We start from the raw sequence: 20,093 nt of genomic DNA on the forward strand, positions 1-20,093 counted from the left end.
CACCTGTTTAGAAAACAAGGAGACTGTGCCCTGTAGCTGGCGGAAAAAGCTTTGTGAGAAATGGTTACAGGTGAAGGCTCAGTAAGTGGAAGCTGAGACCAGGGCCCGGGAGAAGTGAGAAAGTGACGGTGATTATCTTCAGAGTGAGTAGTGACGGCGAGCCGCAAACGACTCTAGAGTCACAGTGAGAGAAACAAAGTGTCTCCCGTGTGTTTTCTGACCACGGTGGAAAATCTTTAGCAGGAAATGCTTCGCATTTTGTGTGCAATGCTACTTTGCTGTCTGCTTTGGGCCCTGTGTATGTGCGTGTTGCAGAGCCACGCCCAAAGCAGCCTCTCGGGAATTACGTCACAAAACAAAGTACCGTAGTATTGTGTGCAAAGCGCCAGTCAATTTAAGTACACACTTAATGGTCCCATGAAAACAGTGAAAACCGAAAATTTTCATGAATTTATAAAAAAAAAAACGGACAGTACGTAAAAAGTGGACATGTGTAACGATGGTCAAGCATCAGGGGAACAGAGGGGAAATGTTGAATTTTTTTTCTTTATTTTTCCTTTGGAAAATAAATCAGAACATTGTCTTCAGACTTTGGTGTACACATTTACAGCATCCGATCAAAAGTATACAGCTTCTCTGCCAATCACTCTTTCAGCAATAGAAAATGCATACAAAACCATCATCTGAATCATTACTTTTAACTTCTTATATAGAATAACTGCAGCCTAAATGCATAAAGTTATAGCACTTCATTAAAACCTAATTACATTATGGAGCCACATACCTTTGGAAAATAAATCAGAACATTGTCTTCAGACTTTGGTGTACACATTTACAGCATCTGCACAAGCAAAATATAAAGAATGCATTGCATTACAAGGCTACATGTACTACGTCAATATCCCATTGTACACTATCAGTGCTTGCTAGCAAACAAGGCACGCAGACAGAATGTTAACACACATGAAACGACAACTAATTAACGTTTGGGAATACTTGCTTAAACATACACTGTTGTCTCATACATATACCGAAACTATACTGAGATTAAACATACACACATGATAGACACGGAGTAATATTGCTCCTAATGTATGGACGTGACTAGCGCAGTTTACAGCTAGCCACGTGAGGCACGTTGACCTCAGCACACAGAAACTCACGGTCAAAAAGAACATAAACAAACTATTTTCTGTTAAACCATGCAAAGTGCAGTACGATCGTTACAGTGCATGGGAATAATATAACACATTACATACATTGAAGTTATCAACCTAAACATCAATTTACTTTTAGAAAACTGAAATACTGGGTGAAGTACTTTGTAACGTTGAACCTACCCAATCAAAAGTATACAGCTTCTGTCGGCGCTTCCAAGGTGCACTCCCAGGTGAGGACTTCTTCTCTGAAATAGATAGCAATAACTTCACAGACACAGATATGTATTAATACAATAGGCTTCTATAGAAGGAGAGCATCACTCCGTAAGCAGACTCCGCAGTCTGCTTCTCACCAGTGAGCTCTGACTCTCTTCCTCTTTTGCCTGTCTTTTATTGAAGTTTAACAAGGGCAGTTACATATCACACACACAACATCTGTCTCTACAAAGTGGGCTGTTGCTTTTGATGGATTGTGACTGAGCCAGGTCTTGGTGTCCTCCGTCCTTGCTTACTGCATCCCACAGAGGAACATGTCCTCCTTGCACGATGCAGGCCACCCGTGTGCAGCCTTGGCTCTGTTCTTGTGCAGCATACTTTTAGCTCGTTAAGTCTAGGCAGCTTGCTGTAATAATTAGGCAGTATATTATAGGAACATAAGTCATTTGGTCAGCAAAGCGTGTGTATCTATATCCCACAATTCTGAACCCTTTGAACTCTACTAGAGTTCACCAAAAACATACCAAAAGAGAAAGTCAAGAGAAGTCAGAAAACGAGATATTCCAAAAACAAAAATAGAGTCAGAACATGGCACGTCTAGGTAAAGGCACTTCTAGGTAAAATCAATCCCTAGATAAATTGTAAAACACTTCAGTAGAAAATGTAAAAGATGGTAAAAAATGTAGAAAATGGAAAAACACTTCTAATATTAAGAGCATACTTCTGTTAACTTTTTATGAAATAAAAGTTCCCACACCTCTTGGACTCACCTAAGTGAGTCCACAACATATTATTTACAATTACAAGGCACTTAAGTTCTTCTAGGGTAACACCTAGGTGGGGCAGTTTTGCGCGGGGAGTTCAAAATCATACCAGAAAATGAAAGTAACAATGGGGACGCTATGTACCCCTAAGATCACCTTACAACACATCTAGCAAGCTTATTCCTTCCCTGGCAAGTCTCTTCCCATACAAGTTACTTATAACAGCACCGCTTTATAAGTTGGTTTTAACCCTCTAGCTCAGACTCAAACCAGACAACTCCTGCAATTTGCACACAATGAAAAGTGTTAATGAAACCGCGGCGGTCGGAGGGGCGTGTGTTAAAGAAAACACGCCCAATAAGTTGGGTTCAACGGTGGATGGTAGCTTGGCACGCTACTTGTAGGGAAGAGAGCGCTTGTTTCACCTCTCTTCCTGGTGATTCTCTTCTTCAGGTCACAGGGGTGGACTACCCTGGACCTCGTTGGACACTGGAGAGGATTATTCTGCCTCTTTTTTCCTAGTGTCTGGCGGAGAGCCCTCCGCGCTGGCAGCCAGATCTCTGGCTACTTCCTTGGTGGAGCGGCCTGGCTCCTGGGCTGCAGCACACTGGCTCCAGTGGTACCACTGTTTACCTTTTCCCTCGAGCTGTACTGCGTGGGATGTTCTCGGCCGCCTCTGAAGGGCCCCTGCCAGCGAGGTTCAGACCACTTCCTCTTGATTGCTTTCAGGAGCACCCACTGAGCGTCTGGAGGAGTTTTGGTTTCTGCGTCTGGGTGTGCTGCGGTCACCTGTTTAGAAAACAAGGAGACTGTGCCCTGTAGCTGGCGGAAAAAAGCTTTGTGAGAAATGGTTACAGGTGAAGGCTCAGTAAGTGGAAGCTGAGACCAGGGCCCCGGGAGAAGTGAGAAAGTGACGGTGATTATCTTCAGAGTGAGTAGTGACGGCGAACAGTACGACTCTAGAGTCACAGTGGAGAGAACAAAGTGTCTCCCGCGGTGTTTTCTGCACCACGGTGGAAAATCTTTAGCAGGAAATGCTTCGGCATTTTGTGTGCAATGCTACTCTGCTGTCTGCTTTGGGCCCTGTTTTGCGTGTTGCAGAGCCGCCCCACAAAGCAGCCTCTCGGGAATTACGTCACACAACAAAGTACCGTAGTATTGTGTGCAAACGCCAGTCAAATTTTAAGTACACACTTAATGGTCCCATGAAAAACGTATGAAAACCGAAAATTTTCATGAATTTATAAAAAAAAACGGACAGTAAGTGCAAAGTGGACATGTGTAACGATGGTCAAGCATCAGGGAAACAGAGGGGGAAATGTTGAATTTTTTTTCTTTATTTTTCCTTTGGAAAATAAATCAGAACATTGTCTTCAGACTTTGGGGTACACATTTACAGCATCCGATCAAAAGTATACAGCGCTCTCTGCCAATCACTCTTTCAGCAATAGAAAATGCATACAAAACCATCATCTGAATCATTACTTTTAACTTCTTATATAGAATAACTGCAGCCTAAATGCATAAAGTTATAGCACTTCATTAAAACCTAATTACATTATGGAGCCACATACCTTTGGAAAATAAATCAGAACATTGTCTTCAGACTTTGGTGTACACATTTACAGCATCTGCACAAGCAAAATATAAAGAATGCATTGCATTACAAGGCTACATGTACTACGTCAATATCCCATTGTACACTATCAGTGCTTGCTAGCAAACAAGGCGCAGACAGAATGTTAACACACATGAAACGACAACTAATTAACGTTTGGGAATACTTGCTTAAACATACACTGTTGTCTCATACATATACCGAAACTATACTGAGATTAAACATACACACATGATAGACACGGAGTAATATTGCTCCTAATGTATGGACGTGACTAGCGCAGTTTACAGCTAGCCACGTTAGCCACGTTGACCTCAGCACACAGAAACTCACGGTCAAAAAGAACATAAACAAACTTTCTGTTAAACCATGCAAAGTGCAGTACGATCGTTACAGTGCATGGGAATAATATAACACATTACATACATTGAAGTTATCAACCTAAACATCAATTTACTTTTAGAAAACTGAAATACTGGGTGAAGTACTTTGTACGTTGAACCTACCCAATCAAAAGTATACAGCTTCTGTCGTGCTTCCAAGGTGCACTCCCAGGTGAGGACTTCTTCTCTGAAATAGATAGCAATAACTTCACAGACACAGATATGTATTAATACAATAGGCTTCTATAGAAGGAGAGCATCACTCCGTTAAGCAGACTCCCGCAGTCTGCTTCTCACCAGTGAGCTCTGACTCTCTTCCTCTTTTGCCTGTCTTTTATTGAAGTTTAACAAGGGCAGTTACATATCACACACGAACATCTGTCTCTACAAAGTGGGCTGTTGCTTTTGATGGATTGTGACTGAGCCAGGTCTTGGTGTCCTCCGTCCTTGCTATGCATCCCACAGAGGAACATGTCCTCCTTTGCCGCGATGCAGGCCACCTGTGTGCAGCCTTGGCTCTGTTCTTGTGCAGCATACTTTTAGCTCGTTAAGTCTAGGCAGCTTGCTGTAATAATTAGGCAGGTATATTATAGGAACATAAGTCATTTGGTCAGCAAAGCGTGTGTATCTATATCCCACAATTCCCCCTTTTGAACTCTACTAGAGTTCAACACACCAAAAGAAAGAGAGGTCAGAGAACGAGATATTCCAAAAACAAAAATAGAGTCAGAACATGGCACGTCTAGGTAAAGGCACTTCTAGGTAAAAATCACTTCTAGATAAATTGTAAAACACTTCAGGTAGAAAATGTAAAAGATGGTAAAAAATGTAGAAAATGGAAAAACACTTCTAATATTAAGAGCATACTTCTGTTAACTTTTTATGAAATAAAAAGTTCCCACACCCCCTTTTGGACTCACCTAAGTGAGTCCACAACATATTATTTACAATTACAAGGCACTTAAGTTCTTCTAGGGTAACACCTAGGTGGGGCAGTTTTGGCGGGGGAGTTCAAAATCATACCAGAAAATGAAAGTAACAATGGGGACGCTATGTACCCCTAAGATCACCTTACAACACATCTAGCAAGCTTATTCCTTCCCTGGCAAGTCTCTTCCCATACAAGTTACTTATAACAGCACCGCTTTATAAGTTGGTTTTAACCCTCAGCTCAGACTCAAACCAGACAACTCCTGCAATTTGCACACAATGAAAAATGGTTAATGAAAACGGCGGCGGTCGGAGGTGCGTGTGTTAAAGAAAACACGCCCAATAAGTTGGGTTCAACGGTGGATGGTAGCTTGGCACGCTACTTGTAGGGAAGAGAGCGCTTGTTTCACCTCTCTTCCTGGTGATTCTCTTCTTCAGGTCACAGGGGTGGACTACCCTGGACCTCGTTGGACACTGGAGAGGATTATTCTGCCTCTTTTTTCCTAGTGTCTGGCGGAGAGCCCTCCGCGCTGGCAGCCAGATCTCTGGCTACTTCCTTGGTGGAGCGGCCTGGCTCCTGGGCTGCAGCACACTGGCTCCAGTGGTACCACTGTTTACCTTTTCCCTCGAGCTGTACTGCGTGGGATGTTCTCGCCGTCACTCTGAAGGGCCCCTGCCAGCGAGGTTCAGACCACTTCCTCTTGATTGCTTTCAGGAGCACCCACTGAGCGTCTGGAGGAGTTTTGGTTTCTGCGTCTGGGTGTGCTGCGGTCACCTGTTTAGAAAACAAGGAGACTGTGCCCTGTAGCTGGCGGAAAAAAGCTTTGTGAGAAATGGTTACAGGTGAAGGCTCAGTAAGTGGAAGCTGAGACCAGGGCCCCGGGAAACACTTCCCTGTTTGTAGCTCATATGGTGAGAGGCCTGTCCTACTGTTTACTGACATTCTTATCGACATGAGAGCCAGGGGGAGGGCTTGCAGCCAATTCATCCCTGTTTGGTTGCATATTTTAGACATTTTGTTTTTTAAGGTCAGGTTCATCCTTTCTACCTTGCCTTGAGATTCAGGGTGGTACGGGTATCCGAATTTATGCTTTTAGCCCCAACATGAGTTCCACTTTTTGCAAATCTTTGTTTTTGAAATGGGAACCATTATCTGACTTTATCCTTTCGGGGAACCCATGCTGGGGAATGTATTGGTTGATTAGAAATTTAATTACGGTCTGAGCGTCTTCATTTTTTGCGGGCATGGCCTCTGGCCATCCAGTGTAGGAATCCACACACACCAGCAAATACCTGCAACCCTGTACCCTGTCCGTCATGTCAGTGTAGTCAATCACAATCTCTTTCCCTGCCACTGTCTCAAGGGGGTACTGTCCCCCGTCTGGTTTCACTGTAGGCTTAGGGTTGAATGCTTGGCATTGGGGACAGGTCTTGGTTACCTGCTCTACCATTGGTTTCATGAATGGATGCCACCAATGTTGTAGGTTTCTCAACATCTGACTGACCCCTACATGTCCCACCCCATGAGCTTCTTCTAGGGCCGTCTCCCGTACCCCTGGTGGCAGAATAGGTCTACCATCCGGGCCCCGCCACAACCCCTCACTTTGCATAGCTCCCCTGCTTTTCCAAACTGTTTTTTCTTGGGGGGAAGCTCGTGCTTGTAACTCAATGATTGTTTCTTTGCTAAGCTCGGCCCTGGTTTCTAGGTCTGCAGTCATCATTAGATGGTGTGCCAAATATCCTGCTGCGGTTTTTGCAGCGCTGTCTGCTGCTTCATTTCCCTTACTCACTCTATCTTGAGTATTGCTGTGGCCCTTACATTTGACTATAGCTACCTTGGCTGGTAGGAGAATAGCTTTTGCTAATCTTTTCATTTCTTCCTCATGTTTAATAGGTTTTCCTCCTGCTGTCAAAAACCCTGCTCTCTGCCACTGTGGTAATTCGAGGTGAGCTGCTCCTGTTGCATAGGCTGAGTCAGAGTATACAGTTACAGCTTGATTTTTTCCTAGCTCTAAGGCTCTGATGAGTGCTTCCACTTCTGCTTTCTGTGCTGACTGCGCACCTTGCATCCTTTCTGCTTCTAATGTTACCACTTCCCCTCCTGTGTCTTCAACCACTGCATATGCTGCTTTCAGTCCCTCAGTCTCATGTCTAAAACAACACCCATCTGTGAATAGCACTCTTCCTTCCCCTAGTGGTTGTGCAGCTAAGTCTGGTCTGACTTTTTCCCACTTTTCTTGTCCTGTCCTCACACTCATGTGGTTCCCCCTCCCCATCTGGTCTGCCATGTTAATGCCTTCATGTGTAAAGGTCAGGTTTGGGGCCTGCAAAACTTTGCTGATTTGCCTTTGTCTGGTTGGTGTGAGTGAAAACATGGCTGAGTTAACAAAGGACACTATGCTGTGGGAGGTCAACACTATCAGGGGGTGTCCCATAACTATGTGTGATGATTTCTGAATGCATTTTGCCACCCCTGCAGCATGTTGTGTGCAGGCGGGCTGGCGTTTTTCAATTTGTTCAAATGGGATGCTCATGTAGTTCAACACTACTCCTTTTTTTTTTTCTGAAACAAAACCCCATTAGTTGCTTGTTTTGTTTCAGAAACATCCAAGTGGAAGGGCAGGGAGTAGTTTGGGCAAGCCAGATTTGCTGCTGCAGCAAGGGATTGTTTAAGTTTAATGAATGCCTCATTGCCTTCAAATGTCCAGTCTAAGGCTGAGGACAAATTGCGCATGCCCTGTTGGCGTACCATAGCCCGGAGGGGATCTGTAAGGTCGACATAGCCTGGAACATAGGATTTGCTGTAGCCTGTCAAGCCCAAAAATGACAACATGTCTTTTACAGTACATGGTTTCGGGTGGGCCAAAATAACTGATCTGTGTGCAGGGGAAACACCTACACCACTGCCTGAAAGGATTCTGCCCAGAAAGGTAACTTCTCTTCTACAGACTTGTATTTTCTTCCTGCTTACTTTGTAACCCTCCTAGCCAGGGGTGGTCAAAACATCTTTGGTAGCCTGCAGACAGGCAATTGCGGTGGGTGCAGCTATCAGAAGATCATCTACATATTGTACCAGAACGGTGTCAGGTGGTAGGGTACAATCTGTCAGTGAGTTTTTCAGAACTTTGTTAAACAGGCCTGGGGAGAGGTTAAACCCTTGTGGTAGGCGTGTGTATCGCATGGGGCGACCCATGTATGTGAATGAGAGAAAATATCGCAGATGTTCGGCCGAGGGAGGCAGAAAAATGCATTTGAGAGATCTAACACTGTGTACCAGTGGTGTTGTGGTCCCTATGTCGCAAGAGCAACATGTGGGTTAGGTACAGTGAGAGTGGTGTCTACAATGAGATCATTTATGGCGGCGCAGGTCATGAACCATCCTATATTTACCTGTTTCTGCTTTCAAAACTGGGAGGATAGGTGTGTTCCACTGGGAACGAGAGGGGTTCTAACACCCCTGCCTCAATCAATCCTGTGACTGTATCTGAAATGCCTAGCTGCTTTTCCCTAGAGCATGAGTATTGTGGTATCCATACAGGCGGAGATGGCCTAAGGTGAAAGGTCAGCGGGGCACAATGCACTAAACCTACATCAGTCGGTGTTTGTGACCAGAGAGTGGTGGGAAGACCATCTAACATGGCTTTAGCATCTTGATGGTCAGTCCTTTCCCGTACCATGTGCCTAGCAATTAAGTCATGTTGGAGAAAAGCTGTGTCTCGACCCTCACAGAGAATGCGGAAGGTTTTGGTGGAGGGAGAGTATTGAACCTTGGGGAGAGGAGGTGAGTGTCCAGTCGGTGGCAGTCAGGGCTGTCTTGACCATGGGACCTAATGATTTGGCCTCATACCCTGGGTGCAGGGCAAGTGAAACATGTGGGGCAGATTCCTCAGTCATAACAAACCATGGCAACTGATCAGGGGTTAGCTGGACCGGCGGCTCACGCCTTCAGGTCCCACAAAGATGTTTTGAGAGTGGATGTCCCATCTGGTGTCCGCTACTCGTGTCAAAAGCGTCTTGATAACAGAGATCAGAGTGGACATCATAATTTAGGGTGACATGTGGGGGATCTGGGGGAGGGACAAAGGGTGCAACTTGCGAGATCCAGGGCTTCCAGAGGAAGAACTGTTTCAGGATACCCCCGGAGCCCGGGCCTTCTGGAGACAACATAGCCCAGTAAATGTCAGCGTAGGAGTCAGAGGTGGGGGAAAGGATGTATTGTCCGTGGCCCTGGTTTCCTTCAGAACAGGTCATTTGGACGCCGTCAGGGAAAGTCAGTAATATTCCATCAGCACAACACAGGATAGACACGCCCAGTTTTATGAGGAGATCTCTGCCAAGGAGGTTCATAGGAACCGTGGGAGAAACAACATATGGATGGAGGACGCATTGGTTCCCTATAGCTGTATGCAGTGGTTTTGTTATTGGCAGTTTTTGCTTTTCCCCAGAGAATCCCATCACCGTAATGTGACTTGGTGAAATGTGTTGTGATGGACAATGTCTGATTGCTGAGCAAGTAGCTCCTGTGTCAACTAAGAAGGGCTGAACAGTTCCTTCTACTCTCATGGACACCATGGGATCTGCCGTGGTCCCTGGGTCCTGTTGCTCTGCTGGGGAGTGTCATTGTGGCAACTGCTGGCCTGGTTCCCAGCCAGTCCAGTTCCATTCAGCCATCTGCAGTTGCGCTTGGGGTGGACCTGTCGGTGGTCCCTGCGGTGGCTGGTATGGACCCCTTTGCTGGTAACCCCTTCCCCTTGGTGACTGACCCCCCATTTTGCGCGACACTCCCTAGACCAGTGTCCCAGTTGGCCACAGACAAAGCAGGCTCCCGGAGCTCTCCCCAAGCGGCGCCGTCCCCGCCTCCCCCTGGTCTCCCTCCTCCTCTCCCATATCCCCTCCCACTATTTTGTTGCCATTGGGGAGGACCCGGCCTATAGGGTGGGGGTTGGGCATAGGATTGTGGTTGTGTGTGTGGAGGGGCTGGAATCCAGTCAGGAATGGGGAAAAGGTCAGGAGTGGGGGGCCCTGCAGTTAAAGCCATGAGTCTCTGTAATTGCCACTCATCAGTTGGTTGCCTAATCTTCCCCCTGTGGGTTTGGTCCTGGCCCGCAAACGGGGCTGAGGGGACACATCTGCCAAGCCCTGTAACTTACACTGCTCCTTCCTTAACATCAAACACTGGGTACAACCCTGTAGTGGGCTGAGGTGGTGAGTACGATGGAGGTTTATGTGGTTGTGTATGACCTGTATTATCAACCATTAGATGCCTCACTCCCTGCCAAAATAGCGCCCATAGTGCCCACTTCTTCCTATCTTGACTTGCTTTATCTCTCCTATCCTTGGCTTCTCCCTTTTTTTAGCCAACTGCCTGTTTTCACATCTTTCTGTGCTTCTTCCTGATCCTGACCTGCTCTCTTTTCCTGTCTCCAAAATGCTGCTAACAGTGGATCTGTGCATTTAGCAATTTCCCCCTGATCGGTCAGTATCTGATTAACATCTTTCCTCATTTGTATCATCATATCCTCTGCCTCCTTCCCTGTCCCATAGGCCGCTTTCACTGCTTTTTCCATTACTTCTAACTGCTCCCCAACTGGCTTATATGGTCCTTTAATTCCCCAACCCCCGTCATCTATTTCTCTATCAAATTCTCCGTCCATTTCCTTAACTAGTAACACTGGTCTTTATGAGATTGCCAAAATATGCTTATTAATTTTGCCAGAAATATTTATCCAAAACTGCCACACACTCAATACTTCTAAATTTCCACACAGAAATCCCTCGATCTAAATATCCACAATTTACTTCAACAGTCCACTGCTTTATGTTAACACCGTCAGGTTTCAGGCAGTGCTGCTGCTTCAATTGCTTCTATTTAGCATTCATACACATTGGTCATTCATGCATTACCCTTAATTTGGATGAGTCAATTTTTCATTTCATTTTTTTTTTTTTTTTAAACCTTGATTGTGGCCAGTTGAGATTTATGGGACACTATGTCCCTGGTTCTCAACCCTTAAACAGGAAAGTAATATTCCTATTTGACACCAAAATCAAGTTTCCCTATGATTTTGGCCAGCTGAGATCTATGGCTCGCTATACCCTGGTTCTCAGCCTTTGGACAATCGAACTAGCTCAATTGTCTGACACCAAAACCAACAAGTCATGTGAACATTGGATTATTTTGTCATATCACCTAAATAGTGTGAAATGGTTCAATAATACAATCGTTCACCAGTCATACCTAGGAGACTTCAACTCCTTTGGGAATTTACCTCTACTGTGGAGGACTTACCCCAGGGGACTTACCTCTACTATGGAGGACTTACCCCGGGGGACTTACCTCTACTATGGAGGACTTACCCCTACAATTACCTGGGACTTACCTCTACTATGGAGGACTTACCCCGGGGGACTTACCTCTACTATGGAGGACTTACCCCTACAATTACCTGGGACTTACCTCTACTATGGAGGACTTACCCGGGGGACTTACCTCTACTATGGAGGACTCCACCTACAATTACCTGGGACTTACCTCTACTATGGAGGACTTACCCTTATTAACCTTAACTTAACCTTTTTGTTTTTAAGATGTCTCAATTCTCGGGTGTTTCAACCCAGCCAAAACCGCTCCTCGTCAGGACACGGGTGGAGTTGCCAAACTCAGACTTTCACAAATATTTCCTCATATTTGTTCCATAAACCATACCATATTTCCTGTACCTTTATAAAAATGGAAGTTGTCACTATGTATTTAATTAATTAATTTTAGCGGTCTGTGGGTTAATAAGACGTTGAACACCCTTGATTTAGAATAGTCAATGCAGAATAATGGTCTGCTTACCTTATTTATGGCGCCAGATGTTCAACGCGACTTTTCACCCTTGGACCGAACTTTTCCAACCAATTTGAAGAATCCTCTTTTGTTTTTATCCCGGACGGGCCCCCAATTGTGCGTGCGCCAAGGTGCACTCCCAGGTGAGGACTTCTTCTCTGAAATAGATAGCAATAACTTCACAGACACAGATATGTATTAATACAATAGGCTTCTATAGAAGGAGAGCATCACTCCGTAAGCAGACTCCGCAGTCTGCTTCTCACCAGTGAGCTCTGACTCTCTTCCTCTTTTGCCTGTCTTTTATTGAAGTTTAACAAGGGCAGTTACATATCACACACGAACATCTGTCTCTACAAAGTGGGCTGTTGCTTTTGATGGATTGTGACTGAGCCAGGTCTTGGTGTCCTCCGTCCTTGCTTACTGCATCCCACAGAGGAACATGTCCTCCTTTGCACGATGCAGGCCACCTGTGTGCAGCCTTGGCTCTGTTCTTGTGCAGCATACTTTTAGCTCGTTAAGTCTAGGCAGCTTGCTGTAATAATTAGGCAGTATATTATAGGAACATAAGTCATTTGGTCAGCAAAGCGTGTGTATCTATATCCCACACTTCTCTGATCGGGGAGGGAAGTAACGCAAGACTACACGCAGCAGATCTGTAGTACACCATACGGCCAAAGGTGGCTCCATTCACAACTATTAAACAAGGCTGTTCATTTTTTGGCGAAAATCATATATAACAATACACTACATTTTTAACTCTGTTACACATGTACGGGCAAAAAAGGACGTTTGGTCACCCTACTGTGGTTAGCTGCTAGCTGCCTTCTGGGATGATCATAAAGCAGCAGTTCCGTGTGTATTTGTAGCATATATAACCATTTTGTGTGCGATCAATCTGGCGTTGGTGAATATGAGTCTCGGCAGTGGCGAACTGTGTGTTAGTTGCCTTAGCCAGGCTAGCAAGCTCGACTGTCATTCTTCTACTTCCTCCCCACCTTGCTAGCTAGCTCTAGCTCCATAGTTACGTTACGCCAAGCTTCTTCCCTTGTGAACACCTCCGCTCTTCACTCTTCACACACTACGCGCCGATCTGCACACTGCTGTTTACCTTTTCCTGCTACAACTGAATTCCCACGGGACTTTGGCGCAAGACTATAGCTAGCCTTCTGTAACGCTGTTACTTTACAAGGAACAGACATAATTTGGCCTGTTTCGATGTAGTTACATAGTCACTAATATGATCAAACCACTACAGTGCTCAATTACCTATTTTTTTTTGTGACAAACTTTTTATTGAACAATTTGAACATTACGTTACGGACATAGTGCCATTGCCTTGCCATTAAATAAATAAATATAAAGATGAGAAATAGAGGACAGGAGATGAACTGACCTGAAAAAAGATAAAGTAAGCAAAAATAAAATAAAAAAGGGGTACAGACATTTTCCAGACCCACCAGTGAGAACTCGTTGCATTTGACGACAGTCTTGCAGTCACACAGCATAATTCACAGTAACACCTTATATGCGAGCAAGCAATGTTATGTTAGAAAGATAACTGATAAGAGCGTCCCAGGCCTGCACAGTAGATGCTCACGCTTTATGTATGACAGCCAATGACCTTTCTAAAAGAGCAATGTCTCTAAAATGATTTAGCCGTTCTTTTGCCGACGGGATGTCCGGTGAAAACCATGAGTGTATTATGGTCTTCTTAGCGGCTGTCAATCCTGCAAATATAACTTTCCTCTGTCCCAATCTGGTGTTGCCACTAAGAACGGAGTCATCATTGAATAGAAGTAGGGGGGCGTGCATAGGATATTTTCAAGGCACCTATGCACCTTGGACCAGAGGCAAGTTATGTGCCAACAATGTTCTGATCACATTTTGTACAGTTGGGATCATCTGTCAGTTTCATTGTAAAGCGTCTGTATGGTGTAAGGTAAGGTAAGGTAAAGGTACTTTATTGTCACCTACACATACATGTAGCGAAATTCATTCTCTGCATTTAACCAATCCCTCAAGGGTGTGGCATGAAATTTATGCACAAACTTATAATGAATAAGTTGATGTGCTGGATTCTTTCAGGAGAGGGGTATGCTTGTCCAAATATTGTCCCAGTCCAGATCATAACCCTGACCCTCAAGTTCATGGTTACAAGAACTGACAACTCCCAAAGGTTTAACATTTTTAGAGAGCAGGTCATTGTAGATAATGGACACTGTTCTAGTAGAGGGTGTTCGAGAGGAAATCAAAGTGTCCAGCGGATGAGAGGGTAAAGGTGAATCCCATGGAACTCCATGGACACAGATTGCAGACCTCAATTGGAAATACAAGAACCAAGGAAACCCAGGGAGAGAATAACGTTCTTTAAGCTCTTGGAGTGAAATCAAACCATTTCTGTCATATAGATCTTGGAGAGTGTGAATTCCTCCAGAAGCCCAACTGTCATTAAAATAGGGACCAGAGTGCTGTAATAAATTGTAGTTATACCAAACAGGAGAGCGGTCACAAAGCTTTACGTTACATCCCATATGTTTCTGGACAGCAAACCAAATTTTCAAGGAGTTTCCTATGATTGGCCCAAAATTTCTACATACAGATCTAGGTTTCAACCCACAAAATACTATGTCTGTCATTCTATGTGGTTTTACCATCTATTTCTCTATCTGATGCCAGGGTGTGACAACATTCTCATTGCACCAAATTGTCAATTGCTTTATTTGAAATGACCAGTAGTATAATTTAAAGTCAGGTACTGCCAAGCCTCCAGAGTGTCTTGGTCGCTTTAACGTGCGTAAGCGGATAAAAGCTCTTTTATCATTCCATATGAATTTAGTGGTCAGGGACTGTAGTTCATCAAAGTACTTAGGTGGTGGAGGCATAGGGATCATAGTGAACAGGAAATTCAGTCGGCCGAGTACATTCAGTTTTAGTATTGCAATTCTATTGCAATACCTCTGAATGTCCGTTTCGATCTCCGTTTTAAGTTTATTGTAATTTGCATGTGATATATCTGAGAAATTGGTTACCATTATGCCTAGATATGTAAATGTGGAGTTATGCCATTGAATATGTTGAATGACTAGTAAAGTGAGGGGTTGAGCAGGGGCATTTAAAGGAATGAGGAGGGATTTATCCCAATTAATTTTATAACCAGAAAATAGACTGAACTGCGTGAAGACTTTGAGTATTTGAGGTAGAGAAAGAAATGTTAGTAAAAAAAAAAGTAATACATCGTCCGCATAAAGTGAAATTTTATGTTGTGTGCGGGTCTAATCTAATTGTCTGGGCTAGCGGTTCAAGTGACAGAGTGAAAAGGAGCGGGGACAGTGGGCAGCCTTGCCGAGTTCCACGCTGCAGAGGAAATGTTTTAGACAGAATATTGTCTGTTTGTACAACTGCACAAGAGTTGGTGTATAGTGTTTTGATCATTGATATAAGTTTATTGCCAAATCCGAAATTCTCCAAAACCTGCCACCAATATATCCAGCTCACTCGATCGAAGGCTTTTAGCACATCCAAGCTGAATAAAGCTGCGGGATGTGTATCTGATTCTGATACATGTAACATTTGGAAAAGGCGTCAGATATTGTCTGATGCAAGTCTCCCCTTTAAAAAAACGGTTTGGTCACAATTAATTAATTTACCTACAATGGCATGGCAAACAGCTTTAGTTCTGTTGTGATAAGTGATATGCATCTCAAAGGTGGTCTATCTTTCTTAGGCCGGTTACACACTGGACGCGTCACGCGAGCGTGTCAGCCGCGTGGCGTGTCCGTTTATATTTCGGCTCCCATGTTAACAGGTTAGAGCTTACACACTGCCTGCATGAGACGCGCTTCTCAGGCGCGGCTCGAGACGCGCCTGAGACGCGTGCCTGCTAGAAATAGAACCGACGCCTATTTTTCACGCGAGACGCGAGCGTGTTGGAAGCGTTTCCAGGCAAAATAGAATAGGAAAATATGTATATGTCATTTAGACACAAATACATATTAATAAATGGCATGTTGATGTTTGAAAGCCTCGAGGTTTTGACATAAATGCAGATAGGCCCTTTTTTTTTCTAATATTGCACCTGTCAATACAGAAGGAAATATTCTGGAGCCTATTTTGCCGTCAATACTGCCGACGTTGTCTTTGCTGTAATCAGATCAGTATATGTTTAACATGGTATTTAATTTTATCAATGGGAAACATCCATGTGTCCAGACAAGGCTAGCAGCAGCAGCGCAGCGTCAGACATGTTTCTGGTGTGTAAAGACATAGAAAAATCCACGCAGCTGACACGCAGCTGACACGCAACAGAAACGCCACGCTCACGCCACGCCTGCAGTGTGTAACCGGCCTTAAGCAGGACTGATATGAGAGATGTATTTTGGTCACGATGGAAGGAACCAGTGTCTAAAGCATAGTTCTGACAGATTCAACTTAAGGGCAGCCAAGTCAGGAGCAGGGTCCGCTGTATAGAGATGAGAATACAATTCTGCAAAAGTATTACTTATTTCACCTGGGTCATAGGTGACAGGTCCAGATGATGTTTGGATTGCGCTGATAGTGGAAAAGGATTATTTTGTTTTAATCTGGCAGCTAAAAGCTTGCTTGATCTTTCGCTCTGATCATAACATGATGAATTATAAACTCAGCTTTAGCCTTGAGCAAATTATTCAGTTCAAATTTCAGGGTCAAGAGAGCCGAATGGTTTTGTTCAGAAAACTGCCGTTTTAGGTCAGATTCCAAAGTTCATATCTCATCTTCTAATTGCGTAACCTTGTGCCTCCTGGTCGCCTTCAAATGGGAGGAAAATGACAAAGCCTCTCCCCTTATAAAGCACTTAGTTGTCTCCCAAAGTATTCGGGGTGAGGCTGCTGTCTCTGAATTAATTTCTAAAAATACTTTAAGATTATTTCTCAGTTTTAAAAAAAATTCTGCATTCTGGAGTAATGTTGTATTGAAACGCCACCCGTGTGTATCTTAACTGTGGGTCGATAGGAACTTAAAGTTATATAACACAGGGGCATGATCTGATATTACAATAGGAAGGATATCTGTGGAATCGATACAGTGATTCAGGGAAGCGGAAATTAACATGTAATCAATTCTCGAGTATGTCTTGTGTCTGGCCGAGAAAAAAGTATAATTCTTAACTAAAGGGTTCCTTAAGTGCCATGGATCGATAATATTAAGCTCAGAAATAAGGGTGTTGATCCCACAAGGGGAGACCTGGCTTGAACTTGCATTTCAGATTTGTCTAAATTTGTGTCACACACCTGGTTAAAGTCACCCCCAACTATAAGCTGATGACCTGGAAAGTCTAAGAGAGTATTAGAAATTGTGCTTAAGAAATTTGGATCATGGATGTTTGGGCCATATATCGATAGAAGACAAATTTTTTTTATTGTCTCTACATAAATGGCAAGGCTTTGGCAACAAACACAGAACAATTACAACAAAACATTCCATCCGCAAGAGATGATAAATGGTCTCTTAGGATGGAGAAGAAAATAAAATAAAAAAGAGCTTTCTTATTAACTAACTGTGGCTTTCAACAGTGATACACGTCTCCTGTCCGAGTCCGTATGGGTATCAGAAACATTAACCTAATAATCATCCATTTGTAAAGCAAAAGCAAAAGCACTAATCAGGTTATCTCCTCATAATCAGTCTGCATTTGTCTGAATTGAACACTTACAGTGACGTAATCAGTATTAAGAGGTAGTATGCTTAAGTAATCCGCTGTGTGGGTCAAGTTGGAGCGGGGAAAGTAACCGCCGAGGGTCCCTCGTCTTCTGGTATGGTGGGGAAAGAGACACGGGGGGTGCCAGCTTCACTGGATGCTGAGCGAGGGATCTGGTCGATCTGGTCTGGCCATAAATGTCTCCGCATCAGCCACACTTTCAAAAAAGTGCAGCAAGCTGTTGTGTCTAACCTTCAGGGTTGCTGGATATCTCAGGAACGGCCACAGACCTCTGTTGGCAAGCTGTTTTCTCACCGCATCGAAGGCTTTCCTCCTCTGTGCAGTATCGTTGCTGTAGTCGGGAAAAAACAGCAACCTGGATGTCGATGTCCACCCCTCGCTGAACTACATGCGCATTACGCTTGGGCAGCGATCTGGTATTGTGCATGCTGATTCACTGAAATATACTGGGACACTTGACGGGATTGAGCCATCGTTAAGGTTATCAATTTCAGCTGTGCTTTTCCTACTATGACAAGTCAAAATGTCTGAAAAAGGTCCATCAACAGGGACTTTAACATGAAATCTGTTAGATTGAGTTAACAGACAGGGAAGCGAACAACCTAAGCAAAACAAACCACAGCCAACCAGTGGCGTAGGCAGAAATAGCATTTTGGGCGTGCCAGTACAAAAGTGAGTGGGCCATTTTCAAAACGACGTAGAAGTAGCAAAAAGGACAATCTGAAAAAAACAGCAACAATTTGACCTTCCAACATACTGCATTACAACGGCAATAGTACTGTCTCCAACATGCTCTACCAACAAAACTCAGTCTAAAAAGTTTGTACACAACAATAGATAAAAACCTGTCGATTTGAACCTATTTAGGCTAAAATATATTTGCAGCGGCAGAAACAGCAGCATTGGCTCTGCACAGCACTGTTATAAAATTAACCATTTTATTACACAAAGTGGCAACTAATCATGAACCCAAACAGCAGAGAAGCCATCTAAATTACATACTGCATGACACTGAATAGCCTACATCAGACAAAAATCGTAACATATCCTATCCATATGCTTCAGGACTATACGGTCAGATCATGAGTAGCTACCAGCAGTAAAAGAAAATCAAAGAATGAAAACTTCCAGCCCAGCATTGTTTGAATTATGAAAGATATAATGAAAAGTGGCCAGCAAGGCTTAGACAGTGTATCGAGTCCACGGCAGTGACAGGATCAAAGAAAATTAAAAACTAGCTAGGTCACTCACAGAGAAGTTCTCTTCTTATTTAATGTGGGCAAAACACAAACGGGTTTCAGCTAGAAGCCATCATCAGTGTTCACCATTTCTTACTCAATAGGAAGGTTACTAGGTTACTAAAATAATAATACAAGAAGCATGAAACCCGTTTGACTACTTAATATAATGTTACCTGTGTGAGGGCCTCCTCTCTGGCTGGGGGGCTGTCAGCTCCGCTGGGGAAATGTCTGGACATGCTGCAGAAAAGCTCGTCCTTATTTCCACTGGACTCCATCCAAGAAAACTGTCCATACCACTTTAAAGAGAAGCCATTGTTGTCACGGTAACTTTTAACAATACATTGCTTAACACATCCATGGTAGCTCCGTTGTCTAAACAGCCACCTAGCTAACGTTAGCTGCTGGAGGCAGCCCGGAGAGTCTGCCCGTTGTTACCGTAGCAACCACCTATACGTTCCAAGGCGTCCTAATTGGTTGATCCTTATTCTGTGGTTTAAAATGTTTGGTTTTTAATCAGAAGAGAAGACACATTAAACACACACAGCTAGTTCTGTTACTACTTCTTTTTTTTACATACATTTTAATATTTTTCATGAGAAAACAAAACATATTGATCAAACTTGGCTGGGCGGGCCAGTGAGTAAAGTGGGCGGGCCAGTGCCGGCCTGGCCCATTACTGGTTAAGCGTCTGCAGCCAACAACACGTTCTAAAATAAGTGAAATGTCACTTTGCCTTTATTGCACTACAGTAACTAATTATTGTATGAATGTAAGTCTAATTATGCACTATAACGTAATTTCGCTACCTATTACCGACAGGTATGCATATTTATAATTACTACACAGTAAAATAACTAGTTTCCCTGCGGGAGGGGAGAATACACAAATTCAATGGTCAATCTATTGACAATCAATCAAATTTTTGCGGTGTGGACAGGACCCAACAAACGTGGAAGTTGAAGTGGCGGGAGCAGACGTCGCTTCATGCAATTTTCACCTTTTAATACATTTGAGATACAGTTGAGATAATACCAATCTTCAGGGTTGGTTTGTTGTTGCATAAATAGGTCGACATTTATTTTTGAACTTATTTTTAATAACCTTGTCACAGTAGTTGGGGTATTTTTCACTTGACTACTATTTACTCATTTACTGCGGGAACTGGTGGTAATGGTCAGAAATCCACAGGGAGTGGGCAGGAGCGGGATTAGGAAAACAGTCCTTGCTCTAGTTGGTAGTTCTACTAAGATG

General features: G+C 43.8%; 1 protein-coding gene and 1 long non-coding RNA gene across 3 annotated transcripts in view; one reads left to right on the forward strand and one right to left on the reverse strand.

Moving 5' to 3' along the window:
- kcnk10a (potassium channel, subfamily K, member 10a) overlaps positions 1–20,093 on the forward strand; it is a 151,944-nt gene that overhangs the window by 74,611 nt on the left and 57,240 nt on the right. The gene's annotated exons all lie outside the window — the stretch shown is intronic.
- Positions 11,340–11,848, reverse strand: LOC120546800. Of its 2 annotated transcripts, none has more exons than XR_005636945.1 (3): positions 11,604–11,848; positions 11,452–11,528; positions 11,340–11,374 (listed from the first exon to the last, which is right to left on the reverse strand). It is a non-coding gene; the product is annotated as an uncharacterized LOC120546800 (long non-coding RNA). The 2 variants fall into 2 exon arrangements; XR_005636944.1 differs by lacking the exon at positions 11,340–11,374 and adding an exon at positions 11,375–11,408.

This window comes from Perca fluviatilis, chromosome 18 (genome assembly GCF_010015445.1).
Source record: "Perca fluviatilis chromosome 18, GENO_Pfluv_1.0, whole genome shotgun sequence".
Classification (NCBI taxonomy): Eukaryota; Metazoa; Chordata; class Actinopteri; order Perciformes; family Percidae; genus Perca; species Perca fluviatilis.